Consider the following 15,619-nt stretch of genomic DNA (forward strand, 5'->3'; position numbering starts at 1 on the left):
TTAAAAAATGCAAAATAAATTACGTATTATTGTTCTACTCTCTATTCTATATACTTTAAAAAAATTCATTTTCAATTATTTTGATGCAAGTTATGGTTTGCACATGAACAAGTACCAAAATTTTAGTATGCAGTCACTTCAATAATTCATAACAAAATACTCATTAGATATCACTCTTCAAGACATACAAAAATAAATAAGAAAATAGAAATTCTAGATATCACTCTTAACTATCATCCTACCAAAGGTATCTACAAAATATTGAATATAAATAGGTGTTTTGTGTTGTACAAAAAAACAACTATGTTATATTTTCTAAACAAACTAGGGATTTTTTCATGTGTGCATGGTTTAACCCACCTAATCTTATCCATTTTGTACAAACTCTAGTAGTTTAGAAAGTAGATTCAAAGTACTACAATTCATATTTTTTATACATCTTGTCATTTTGAGTGGATGACCCTCAAATGTCTCATCCAAGTTAAAGGTTACATGATTTCAGGAAAAAGGTGTCCAGTTATACCCCCCTCTTTGTATACCATCTTGGTGCACTTACCCAATATCTTTCTCACCCTATTAAGAATGACCTAGTTAAGGGATTTAGACTTGGAGAACATGTTATGATTCAACAAGGAAAGTGTCTAAATATAGAAATTTTCAATTGATTGTACTAATCCAATTCAACTCAACATCTACTTCTTCTTATATTAATTGAACTATTAGCTTAATCTCTCTCACACACAGACATCATTCACAAGCTACACACTTATAACTACAATATTTTGGCATATAAATACACACTTCAATCTTTATGATGGACACTAGCCTAACCAAAATATATTAAACTTCAATTTCATTTTAGGCCTACCAAAATATATTACCAAACCCTAATCAATCATTTACCAAATCCAATCAATCAACAATTTAGATCACACATAAAAGGACATCTAGCCTTTTTTACTTTTTCCAATGAATATGCATAACTTCAAAATATTTGATCACAATGACTAATGTATGACCAATTTATCATAACTCATTAGTTCCACATCCTCACATAACTTTGTATCATGAAAGATCCATTAGAGTCAACCCAAACATTGTTAGTTGAGGATCATACATAAAATATTATAAGTGCTCTTGCACCTTGTCTTGAAAACACTTCAATCAATCTAAAACATGTCTTCCTACAAACAAAATCTTTCATAATTGTATCACTGATCACATAATTTTGTATGATCATATATCTAGAGTTGTAGCAGCTAAAACATCATAGATTTAATAGACCAATCAAATCATTCACTACTTATTCAACCATGTTGCTTTGCCACTTTTAATTCCAACATAACTCTTAAACAAGTTGTTTTTAGCTTCTACGATGATAGACAATACGTCATGAGACATCCCTTGGTCATCCATAGTTAACACACACCTTGCTTCCTACTACAGAACCACATTCAAGATGATTTCCACTCTACACATAATAAAACAATGCTCCATATTAATAGACAACAAACATCTTGTAAGTTATTTCAATGGCAGCAAAATAACTAATCAATTGGACATTAAACATGCATTGTAACATATATTCAACATAATATGTGTTAGTTATGCCAAAAAATTAGTTCCTATGATTATCTCATACATTACATTAGAAGGAAGATGTCTCACTAGGTTCAAGAAGGCTTAAGCACTAAGTGGACATAATGATCCTTTGCTATAATTGAGATTTTATTACTCAAGTATGGTTACAAAATGAAAGATCTAGAGCTAGAAAGGAAGAAAATAAGGTTATCTATTTACACTAACTATTGAAAAGCTCAAAGTTGTGTATGAATAAATTATTAATGTTTTTTAGGCTTAGATTGGCTAATAGAAAGTAAAAGACATTTTAAAAATCATAGAAATGAAGTATTTTGGAAAGAAAAATTAGAAAATATATATTTTAAATTTTTAGTACAATTATTTATCTAAATTTAGTCATACAAAAGTTTTTTAGTTAAATATAGTAAATTTTTTATTTTAATTTTATAAAATATGTTAATTGCTATTAGTTATGATTGAAATTTGATTAGTTTGGAAAATGATTCAGCAAGGGTAAGGAATAGATGTATAATTCAATAAGGAGTAATATTCTATAATGACATCCATTTGGAATTGATAAATTAATTTTTTGAAAGATAAGATAATTTAAAATTGTATTAAAAAATCATTATTAGTTTAGATTTTTAAAATGATAATACTAACCAATTAGATTAATTTAGAAAATAATAATGACAACAAAAAAGTAATGGGAGAAAAATGATTTGAACTAAATTATCTTTGACTTTTCAAATAAGGAATACACAAGTCTTTAGCGCATCAAGAAAATAAAATGATGACGGATAGACAAACTATTAGTATCATTCTAAATATTTTGTTCTTTAATGATCAATTTATATTCTCCAAGAAGTACCTACACATTTGTACATATAACAATGTTTTGATTAAGTAAAAATAGGTTTTGAAAGGACCCAAAACCTTTTACAAAAAAATAAGAAAAGACTAAGAGAAACTGTTCATCAACACCAAAAAGATAAACAAGCCATAACAAAAAGCCCTAAAACAATAGCCAAAAGATAAAGACAACATAAAAATAGCAGAAGGATAGCAAGATAATCGCTATAAGGTCTTTAGTAGGTTAGCAGCCCAATCAACCAAAATGTTCATGTTCACAACATAAGCCCTTAGTTCATTGATCTCTTTATCATCCACAACCTTAGTCCTCTTCGAATTCACCCTTGTGCATTTGCTAAGGCCTTGGTCCTTCTTCATTTCCTTTGTGCCCTAATTATTTCTCCTTTGCTCCTACCTATCCAAAAAAACCTTGATATTATCAGCAATACCTTTCAAAGTGGAGCAACTCTATTCAATAATCTTCTTCAAAAAATTCTCAGTGCCCTCCACTCTATTGTCCAAAAGATAAATCTTTTTATGCATGTCCTTCACCATTTGATCCACAAATCTAGTTTTACCTTCAAGAGGGGGGATTTTCTTCATGATATTAGTAACATCTTTAGTAGTCCCAATCAGATCCATGAGCCTATCTAGATGTTGGCCTAAAGTCCTCTCACCCCTATTGGTTTTGCTCAGTTGATCAAACTCCCTTCCAAGATCTTGCATTTTCTCTTTTATACTATTAATGTTCTTCCTCATCTCACTAGGGTTTCCAAAGACACCCTTCATATGCCCATGGTTATTCAGGACAAAACTTTGATTTTGATTATCCTCATCAAGATTCAAATTATATTTTTCTACATCAATGTCATAAGAATGTTTTTAAATAAAATTAATTTTATAAATTTTTAATTTAGAATGAATTAAAATAATTTATTAGAGCTTCAAAAATATCATTACTAAATGTATGATTTATTTTGACAAAAAAACTAACTAATTAGATTAACCTAGAAAATAGTAATTACAACTAAATCAAAAAGTAATGGGATGAAAATCATTTGACTTAAATTATCCTTAACTTTTCAAATTGGGAATCCAATCATTAGTGTATTGCGAAAAGAAAATGATGAAAAATAGACAAATTATTATTAATATTTTTAATACTCTATTCTTCAATAATCAAATTATGTTTGCTCATAGAAGTATGCACACATTTGTACAAATAATAATGTTTTTTGATTTAGTAAAACATGTTTTTTATAGGGGTTCCTAAAACCCACAGGTTAATAACAAAAAACTACTAAAAGTCCAAAGCTAGCAACAAAGCAACATAAAAAAATAGGCCAAACCCGACCCTAGAACTAAACAAAATTGAAAATAGCCAAAAGCTAGGATATAGATCAAAAACCAAGAGCACCAATCAAGGTACCATTTCTTTGACTAGCTCCACATTCTTGAGCTCCAGATCTCTCATGGTCTCTACCTCATCATTCTTCATTTGACTATCATCTAGAGGAGCATCCTCTTCCCTCTTCCTCTTTTCTATTCTCCTTCTTTTGCTCAAGCTCTCAACCTACAAGAAGCCATCTTCATCCAGTAGACTTGGTTTCCTCTTTTCCCTTTTCCTCCTTCCCCTTTTTTCTTTCCTCCATCATTGAGTATAGCTAAATGATATTGTCATTTAGTTCTTTGATTATGTTCATGCTCTGGTTAGCTGAGCTATGGAGAGAGCTCTCCATCCTTTCCACTTTTTTCTTCAATTTCAATGACCCTCACATCCAACTTGCTAATTCTGACATCCCTATCCCCCCCTTTTGTCATTTCCTACCCCTGCATCCTAAACTTAATCTCTTCAATTTCATGGAAAATCCATTTAATGGAAATTATCCATCATACTATTGTGGGCATTTTTTAGGAGGTTCATCCCCATTTCCCTCACATTATCTCTTAGAATCACCAAAGTCAGCTTGACAAGTTCCTCCAATTAAATTTTTCCACTGCTTCCCTCCATAACCTTTGGGTGGATATGCTCTCTTACCAGACCCACTTTTGTAGTGCTAGAATGAAAATTTCTCCATGTAGTTTTCATTCCCTTAGTGCCTAGAGTAACAATAGTTTTAGTTGTTACATCTTCCTCTTTACTTTATTCCTAAGCTTTAAGATTGATGTCCTTACCCTTATCATATACCTTCTCTACTTCCTTCTCTCCACTCCTCCTCCTTTTGGATTGGTTGTCATCCTTCCTGCCTTCCTGAGCCTTACTAGTGCCCACCTCTTTCACATTACCCTCCTCTTCCATTTCCTTCCCCTCTTCTTCATCATTATATTCCTCCCCTAAGTTGACCTCTTGTTTAATCCTTCTCTTCATTCCTTTCCCATATTTCTTTTTCTTCTTCTTGCCCATATCCTTCATAATTTCAACCACCTCCTCTTCGTCTATCAAACAGACCTGCATTATCCTCCATATTCAAAGGAAGGTAAGAGATATCCATTTTCTCTAACGATTTCACCTTATTAGCAACAACCCTTCTATGGGTTTGAGCTTTAAAATGCTCATATATAAGCAATAACATGCCCTCATGGAAAGTAGGGTTCGCGTACATTTTCTTCTTAAAGCCCATGATACTCTTATTTGTAGAGAAGAAAAGATAGAAGGGGATGGAAATTTTAATTCCATACTAGAAGTGGTTTAGGATAACAAAATGGTGGGTGTGGATCTTCTCAAACCTAGTGTCCAATGTTATGTAGTAGATAATCACCCTTAGGACAAACCTCCAAAGTTTCTTTATAGATGCAGGGTCATAATAGGCACTAGTGTTCACTAAATCCTTTATCTCCTTGGCATCCCTAGCAAAGCCTTTCAGAGCATTTAGGGATATTTTCTTATCACTATAAAATTTTATGTCTCAGTTAGGAGAATCGATGACCTCTACTATGACCCCTTCATTTACCTAGAAATCAATACCATCTATCTTCACCTTCCCATCTTTCCATGAATTAACCATAAGGTTAGTTATATTAGGATTCCAACCATGAAGTTTTTTCAATGAAGATCGAGATGTCACCTTCTCTCAATTTCTCCCACACCTTCAATCTCCTCTCCCACTTCTCTACTTCTCCCTCTAGCTCTCTATGCTACCTCTCCCCCACCATTATGATGCAAAAAGAAGAACAAAATCTCTATGTTCTAATTTGATGAGTTGAACACTAGTTTTTCTCACAAAAACTATACTTGCCTCTATCCTTGATAAATAATAATTATTACAATTATTGTTTGCCCAAAAAATTACCTAGAAAATGTAACACAAAGCCCCCCAATTCTGATACCTCTAATTCAGACCATTCCAAGCTTTCATAACTTTAAAAGTTTGATTGATAACTTTAACTTCCATAATTACACTTTATGCTTCCCATCCTCACCTGGATTGTCTCAATCTCTATTAACCATTTTGTGGCCACCAGAATCCCCTCACAACTTGGCCATCTATGTGATATGTCCCTACTTACCTCCTCATTATCCATCTAGTCAAAAACTACATTTCCCTAATAGTAATAAAATTTCTTTCATTTCCTCCATCATATTCTTTATACTCCAAGACAGAGGGTATTTTCCCATAAGGCATTTAATAATATTATTGGAATCCCCCTCAAGCCATAGGCTTTTCACCCCAACCTCTTTAGCTAGCTTAGTTGTTTGGAGGGCAACACAAGCCTTCACATAATGATTAGTTTGGTGTCCCAAGGGGAAAGCAACCACTACTATTCCATACCCACGATTATTTTTGATCCCCCTCCACTTCCTACTACTCTCAAGTTACCTTTGGCCACACCATAAAAGTTATCTTTATGCCATCCCTTCGAGGGTAAAGACCAGTAGCATTCCTTTCTTCTTTCTTGAGTATCATTACTACTACCATTTTCACCTACAAATGGGTGGATCCTTTAATAAACATATAATTTTCCAAAAGGGCATTTTGAATTTTACTAGACACAATATTAGTAGGGAGGCTAGCATCCCTGAAGATATGGTTATTGCATTCCTTCCAAATACCCCATCCAAAGTGAGGCATAACCCATTTACTTTATAGCTTGAAGCCCTAATCCCTTCCAAGAGTCATCACATTGCTTAAATAATTCAATAGTCATGATAGGAACACACCAACTCAACCCTAAATCTTGACTAAAAATATACCACACCTCTCTAGTAAAGGAACAATGTATAAACTTGTGATCCATAGACTCAACCTGGTTTTTTCAAAGGACACATCTATTAGGAATAGGAAGACACCTTTTACTTAGATTTTCTATAGTTAGTATCCTATTTTGGAGTAAAAGCTAGAATAAAATATTGATTTTTGGGATAAGACTAGGGAACCAGGCCTTAGCCTAGTCCTATCTTGAATCCTACCTCATTAGAGCTTAGTACCCCAAAGCCACCGAATAAATAACATCTGAGGTGTTCTCCCAAAAAAGTTGGTCCTGATCATCATTCAAAGCCAAAGAGTGGAGAATAGTCATCAGAGGTTTTACATCCTTAGATATTGAAGAAATATCCCTCCAACCTTGGCCCTATCTATAATTACTAACAACTCTGTCAAACCTCTAGATGCAAATACAAGCCCATTTTCATAATAAAAAATATTCAGAGTAGGTCCCACGATCAGCCATCTGTCCTGCCAAAAAAGGGTGTCCTTCTTATTACAAACACTCCATTTCACCCTACTATTGGTCATTTCTCTAGCTTTTAGAATTCCATTCCGTATATTTAATCCATTGGAAATTGACCTTCTAAAGAGAAAGTGTCTAATTGAAGGCCTTCATAGGTATTTGTCTTCCATGATGTCTCTTTAGTTCCCCTTGCTGGAAAAGATTCTCCAAATCTATTTAGCTTGGATAGCTTTATTGAAAGGTCTCAGTTTCCTTATACCCAACCCTCCATTTTGCTTTGGTTGGCACACATTATCCCATGCCACCAGGGGAAATCTCTTATTGTCTTCCAACCTTGACCAAAGAAAATTCCACTAGATCTTCTCCAAAAGATCAACATACTTGTTGGAATCCCATAGAGACTCATTCTAATAGCTTGGGAGATTCTGAAGAGTAGATTTGACCAACTGAATCTTACTTGCCTGGCTAAGAGTGACTCCTTTCTAGCCAGCCAATTTTTATTAAACCTATCAATTGGGCTATTCTAGGAAGATTTTGGGGGTTTAAGGCCCATGGGGAAACCCAAATAAATTGAAGGGAGGCTTCCCAGTTCACAACCCAAAATAGTAGCAATCTTCCTCTATCTCTCAACTAGAGTGTTAATGAAGAAAATAGAGCTCTTGTTCTAATTGATAAGCTACCCCAAGCCCCTCGAGTAAGAGCTCAAGATCTTTTTCACCACCTTGGCTTTACCAACCATGGCTTTCCCTTCCATAATAGTGTCCTCAAAAAATTAATGGTGAGAGAAAACCAGGGGACCAAAAGAAGGTTTAATTCTTGATAAAGCTCAAAAATTTTAGTTGGAAGAAATCATCCTTCCAAGAAACTTAACCAAAATAATGAAAAGAATGGGTGAGATTAGATCTCCTTGCCTGAGCCCTCTAGAGGGTTTGAAGAAAGTAGACAAGGAGCCATTGACCAGAACAACCAGAGAGGTAGTAGTCACAAACTAGTTAACAAGTTTGATGACCCTAGAATTAATCCCAAAAGCTCTAAAAACTTTGAAAAGAAAGGACCAATTCACATGATCACAAGCCTTAGATAAGTCAAGCTTGATGAGGAAACCTTCTCTCTTACCTTCTTCCAAAGAGTGAATAACTTCATGGATAGTCATAATTGAGTCTAGGATTTGTCGTCCTAGGAAAAAGCTAGATTGTTGAGGTGCTCTTATGGAAGGGAGGACCTTGATAATCCATGAAGCCAACACTTTGGAAATAATCTTGTAAAAAGAGTTACATAGGCTGATAGGTTTGAATTGGTCCATAGAATCTACCCCAACCACTTTCAGAATAAGCACAAGGAAAGTGGTAGTAACCTCCTTGAGAAAACTCTTGGCACTAAAGAGCTCTACAAATAATAATGTTAAGGTTGAGTTATTTAAGCATAAAAAGCATTCAATTTAAGTAGGTAATCAATGGGTGAACCCAAAATAGTGGGTTACACTTTTTCGGAGGAAGAAATTCCTCCAAAATCATGAAAGATGATTTTTTAGCCCAAAAAATTCCAATAGAAAGTCCTCATATAGTTTCTATTGAAACTAATTTGTAACCTAGTTTCGATCAAAAGTAGGTAAACTAAAAAAAAGGGTCCTAAATAGTTTCGATAGAAACTATTTAGTTTCTATCGAAACTATCTAAAAACTTTTGATAGAAAGTTAGTTTCTATCGAAACTAGAAAACTATATGTCTTTTGCAAATTCTATAATAGTTTCAGTTGTTTTCATGGCTTCCAGGCTCAATTACCAGGTCCAGATGGAGCACTAAAATCATGTCATTTTTCATGATAGAAGTACTTTGAATGTGCTTTCTAATGACTATGAATTTGCTACATTTTGAATTTTTTAGGTATATGTTTATGCACATGAATTGAATAGAGGTTCGTTATAAAAAATAAATCTCTATATTGAAAGCTCATGGAAAAATAGTAAAAAAGAGAAAAAAAAATTTGAAAAATAACTATGGTCTTCGTATTCAAGTCCTCTATCAATAAAAAAAAGAAATTCTAAAATCAGGTAAATATATAATAAGTTACATGTGTCAAAAGCCATGTATGTCTAGATTCATGTTAGGTCAACTTTAAATGCTAATAAAATATAAAATACTAAGGATAAAAACATCAAATCACCTCTATGGTTTTGGTATGGATGTTAACAAACTAAATTTGAAAGAATCACATTGATATCTATTGTAGAAAAAAGTTATGTGTGTCAAAAACAGTGTCACTTTTTAAAAATTAGGTTTTTATAGCATACTAATTTTCATGGGAGAAAAATAATTCAATCAAATCAAGTCAATTTTTTTTTAAAAATATATATTTAGATTCTACATAGAAAATGCTAAAAGACTCTAGTTTACTTCATCTTCAAATTCCTAACCATTAAATGGCAATTTGCATTTGAAAGTGAAAGTTTTCTTGAAAATTCATAGTTCAGTGTCAGTTTAGGCTTATAATTCAATTTAGGCTTATAATATTTATTATATGTATATAATTATGTTATAATTACAATCAGATTAGGTTGGAGTAAGATTCAACAAGTGTAAGGAATAAATCTATAATTCAATAAGGGTTAGGACTCTATCAAAATAATCTAATAGAAAATGTTAAGTTATGATTCAATTATGATTAAGTTCAAATATAGATTAGAGTTACACAATGAATTATATCCACTAATAGTTAAAATGAAAGAAACATGTGCACATATGTACATATAATAAATATTATGTAACTAGATAATTACTAGATTTAGGATGGTTCAATTATACTAATAGTTAGGATTATAATTCAATTTAGGGTTAAATAATATTAACATCATGGTTTTATTTGGAGTAGGATTTAACATAGATAAGGAGTTGGGATATAATTCAAAAAAGGGATAAATTTTGATTAAGGTTATATTTAATAGAAATTTACTAGTTATTATCAAATTATGATCACATTCTAAGACATCCATTAGGGCCACAAAATAAATATTTAAGAGCTATCAAACAACAAGATTAGCAATCAATTAGGGTTAAATAATGAATATTTAGGAGCTAGCATGGATATCAACCATTGCAAAACAAGAAGGTGAAAATGAATTTGTAGAAGGATAGGAAGAAGACAAAGGATAAAAATTAGTAGGAGGAAAAGGTCAAGAAGTCAAAAAAGAATAAGACAACACAGTAGGGGAAGGAGGAGGAAAAAATGTAAATTTTTTGCATACATGAAAAATTAAAGGTACAATTATTTCATTTTAGGCTGAAAAACTACTACAATAATCTTTTAATTTTAGTGCATGCATATATTTTAGACATGTGCAACATTAAAGATGACTACTCATAATCAAAAAAAAGAGAGGACTTATGATTCAAATTATGGGTAGTAGATGAAAACTTCCAATCACCATGCCTTGGGTTATCACTATGCATAAATCTTAAGGGTTCACATTGCATAAATAAATAGTGGATATTGGAACAATCTAGAGACAAGGACTGACTTTTATAGCTATATCTAGACTAAAATCATTAGATGTGATCCATATTTGACCCACTTTTACTTTTGATGGATACTCTGAAATGCAAAATAATCCACATGTAATTCTAAGAAAAAAAAGAGGACTCTTGCTTAGATCATTTTGTACTATAAAATGTAATTATTTTGGTTGTATAGAACAATAAAAATAGAAATGGTATATCAAATAGTTTACTTTATTTCATTTTTTGTTATAACCTAATAATAATGGATAGTAAAGTACTGATAAAATTCTATAAGAGGAAATGATATATAATTTGGGGTTAAGGAGACTCAAATAGACTCACCCTTATGTGATAAGTTGGTTTTAGGATGATCATATGGTGGAAGGGAGAGAATAAAGTTGGGTTAATTTAAATATTGGGTCATATTGGGATGAGGTTTTGTGTGATGTGTTTAACATGAGTATTTACCATGTTTTATTGGGAAGACAATGGCAATATGATGTTTTCTTTATTCACTATTATTGAAGGAATCTTGTGTTTATCATAAAGGATGAAAGAAAGTTTACTCTGATTCCTTTGAAGGAAGAACAAAGAAAAGATATGAACCTAAGAATATTGTTTTTCGGATGATCATATGGTGGAAGAGAAAGAACAATGTTGGGTTAATTTGAACATTAGGCCATAATGGGATGAGGTTTTATGTAATGTGGTTAACATGATTGTTTCCCATATTTTATTGCGAAGACCATAGCAATATTATGTTTTTTTGATTAATTATTATTGGAGCAATGTTGTATTTATCATAAAGGATGGAAGAAAGTTTAATCTAATTCCTTTGAAGGAAGAACAAATAAAAGATAAGAAGTTGAATATGATAAGGAATTTCACCTTAAGAGAATTGTATCAAGAGAAATTCTACCAACTACTGCATAACATATGAGATGAAAACACAACACAACATGATTGGGGGATTCTAATGACTCATACATACATACACTTAAGTGCAAATGACAATAGATAATTTGATATATCTATGCATTCATTTTCTACTAACAAGGTAGTAAGGCTATAGAATAAAAAGATGTTAAAATCATTGAATTACCAAGTCATAATATAATAAATGTTAACTTGTGTGAGCAAAGACAATAGTCATATGCATGATGAACAACTAGAAAAACATGCATTCCTTTGTATACAACAACACATTATGCATATTGTTATAGTAAAGGATTAATTTAATTTAATTTTTTAAATTACCTTTACTCCCTTCCTAAGAATTCACTTTATGGACATGCATTTCCATTTAATAATTAAATATTAATTATTCAATGTCATTTAACTCTTAGGGTTTCCCTATTAGGCTTTTTCGATCTCCTTAATTAGGATTGATCCATTATATTTTTATTTATTCTTTTAGTCTGATAATATATTCTTCCATATATTTAGAGCCAAACCCTTGCCTTCTGTTGTCTTTTTATTTTCCATGATCGATTCTTGCATGTAGGTGTTCTATTGGATTTTTGGATTTATCCTCTTCAAATCCTTCATTGTATTAGAGCTAGATTTGTTGTAGCTTGTTCTTTGCAAAAAAAGAGGAATGAGGGTTTGATAGAATAGATCTGGCATTTTTTAGATTTTTTGTGAAAATAGGGGGATCTCTAAAATTTAGAGCACTTTGGGGCCAAGAAGACCTCATGGTTAGTGTATGAGGATGTCAAAACCCCTATTTCTATATAAAACATTCCTATTTTGGCCAACATGGCATTCTGAGGAAAAAATAATTTTCCCTCCAAGGTTGTATGACCCTTGGCATGCAAATCAATATGCAAAATTAAAAAATATCACTATTTTTAAAAAAATCATTTAATTTTTTTTTTTTTACACTTCCTATGTAAAAAAACTCACCGTAACATTGCCAATGGTTACGCTTAGCTAGCCCTCCTCCCGCACATTGTAGCTCCATGCTCTGCCACATCTCCACCTCCATTCCACCTAGTTGCCACCTTCTCTCTGTTGCTGGCCGTTGGACTACTCGGGCACCATGCCCACTCTGCCAACCCTCTTGTGGTCATGTGGGGGGTGCAATGGCTTAAATTTAAGCCCCAAACTTTTTTTTTTTGCAAAGTCAATGTACCTAGTGGGTTTTTGGCTCCAACATGAGCATATAGAGGTGTTTTTCAGAAAACAAAACATTGTCAAAAAGATAATTCTAAGATGAATGTGATAGTTAAGGTATTTTTTGGATTTTTTTTCCAATTTGGTACTTATTTTTTAGTCAAAGTCTGGTGATTCTTTCAACATTCCCAAGGGCATAACTTTCTCATTTTAGCTTCGTTGTCCAATCTGAAAGAAGTGTCAAAAATATTTTCTCAAGCACTTTCTAGATTCTCTATTATTTTCATTAGTATTTTTTAAAGGTACATGTGATTCTAAAACCATTTTTTTTCTCTTTTCTTGTGTAGGCATTCTTTCTAGGATCTGTGGTTTATTTTTTTGCATTGTGGGGGTGTTTTATTTTATTTTTTCTATCATTTACATCACTAAACTTGAACTATTAAAAAAAATCAAATACCTTTTAAAACAATAGTCAACACCTCTTCTTGTCTGGTTCCTCTAAACCCACATAACTATCATACATGGACATCTTCTATGACACAACTTCTCCATTCAAAGGGTTTGTGGTCTTGTTTAGATGGAGTACAACAATTTTATAGCGGCATTTTGAGGTAATGCAACACATGAATAAGATGGACGAGGTTATGGGTTTGATCTTTTTGAATTTTTTAGATAGCTTGTAGTTTCATCTTGATGGATTGAATTCCCCTTGAGAAATGTGGGCCAAGTTCAAGGACTTGTTTGGTACCATCAATGAGTTTAGGGAACTTCATATTATGGCACAACTTTCATCACTTGTACAAGATTTTTTTCCCTCTATTGAGGATTTTTTGATGAGGTTTAAACAATAGAGAACTTTATTACAAGTTTGTGGGAAAGTGAAGAATGATAAGGAGTGTATTTATCTAATATTGTCAAAGCTTCAGGGAAACTTTTAGATTTTCTATTCTACCTTGCATTCCACTATGGATGCTTTGGGTCCTAGATTTATCATGCCCTCTTTTAAGGTATTCTATGATTGGTTGACTAGAGAGAAAGTCAAGATTTCATAGTTGGAATCTCTCACAAGACCAAAGAACTAGGCATTAGTTGCTCAGATATCTATAGGGAAGTTGAAGTAGAAATTGAAGCCCGAATTAGATACAATAGGCATTGGGAGTTTCTCTAATCCTTCTCCTAGGTTAAATGCTTGAAAATCCACCCATGTAACAACATAGTATTACTTCTCTGAAGCCACCACCTCCTCCTTCAGGAAAAGGACATGGTCTTTTTGCACAATTTTTGTCTTCTTCTAATGCTTGGATAATTGATTCAAGTCCTTAAAAAAATATGACACTCACTTGATTCAATTACCTCACTTTCTCAGAGTGTTACTACACATATTACTATTGGTGACTCTACACAAATTTTAGTTTTAGGTTTAGGCATTATCTCTTCCGACGGTGGCTCAATATAGGATGCTCTCTTGGTTTTGACAATTTCTACAAACCTCTTGTCTATCTTTTAGATTTGTCATTCTAGCTCTATTAAGATAGATGAGTTCTCACAATATGATATGGCTATTCAAGATCTCCATGATCCTAACTTGGTTGTTGCTACTAGGAGTATTGATCTTTAGTCTCACCTATATCAGTTTGATGGATTTGAGAGCTCTAATTCTATAGTTGTTTCTCTTATTGCTCATGCAAACACAATGAGTAAGCTTTGGCATGAACATTTTGGCCATACCAACTAAATATATCTAAAATAGATTAGCACATAGGAGCTAATGATTGGGCTACCTCAAATATCCTATCTTGATGGTATTTGTCAAGGTTGGGCACTTGGAAAACATTATAGAGATCCATTTCTGGTAGGTAGATCCACAAATGCTAAGGCACCATTGAAGTTGATACACTGTGATCTTATGTTATTCCCTACTCCATCCTTTCAAGTGCTCGATATGTGCTTACTTTTGTAGACAAATTCTCTAAACACACATGGGTGTACATTTTGAAGTACAATTCTAATGTCTTTCATTCATTTCAAATCTTTTAGACATTTGTGGAGAAGTAGTCTATTCTTTTTGTCAGGTGTATACATACTAACAATGGGAAGGAATATGTGAATCAATCTTTTAGATATTTTTTTGGATACAATTTTTCAATTGTGTGTTGTCTTTGATGTTACACAAATTTCATATTAGTTATTAGATAGAGTCTACCAAGCTCAGTTGGTTAGCAAGGAAAAAGGCAGAGTTTATCGAGCTCAGAAGGTTACCAAAGAATGTTTATAGTGTCTACTGAGCATTCTCAGGCTTTACCTTATGTAGACAGTTGTTACTGAGCTTTCAAGGTTAAGTAAGGAAATTTAGTTGTTACCGAGCTTACTCAGTCATTAAAGGGAAATATGGTAGAGCTAGTTCTTATCGAGCTCTTATGGTCAATGAAGGAAATTCAATTCTTATCGAGTTCACTCAGCAGCCAAAGGATTTTGTAGATTTTGTGGTGTTAAACAAGTTGAGATGGTTAACTTAGGAAATTATTTTTTGAGTAGCATTTACTGAGCAGGGTCGGCCAATGAAGGATTTCATTATTTTGTGAAATAAAGTTTATTTGTTTAATATAATATTTGTAGCCATTTGATGTATGATTTATTGGTAAATGTAACTTGTGAATGAGCTGACTTCATAATCTGAATGGTATGCATAAGAGGTCAAGTTGTGAATTCTAAATGTGTGGTGGATTTGATGTGATATGAATATTGTGAGAGAAAATTTTGAAGGATGATAAGAGATCATTGGAGTAGTAGCAAAGCTATATTTGATCAAAGAGGATCTAACGGTGTAGAATAGAGATCTGTAATCAACAAATTTAGTTGCATCATATTCAAGTCAATTCATTATTACTTTCTAACCATTGTAGTAGTGA

The sequence above is a fragment of the Cupressus sempervirens genome, chromosome 1 (genome assembly GCF_028749045.1).
Source record: "Cupressus sempervirens isolate cs-2001-9-10 chromosome 1, ASM2874904v1, whole genome shotgun sequence".
In the NCBI taxonomy this organism is placed as follows: Eukaryota; Viridiplantae; Streptophyta; class Pinopsida; order Cupressales; family Cupressaceae; genus Cupressus; species Cupressus sempervirens.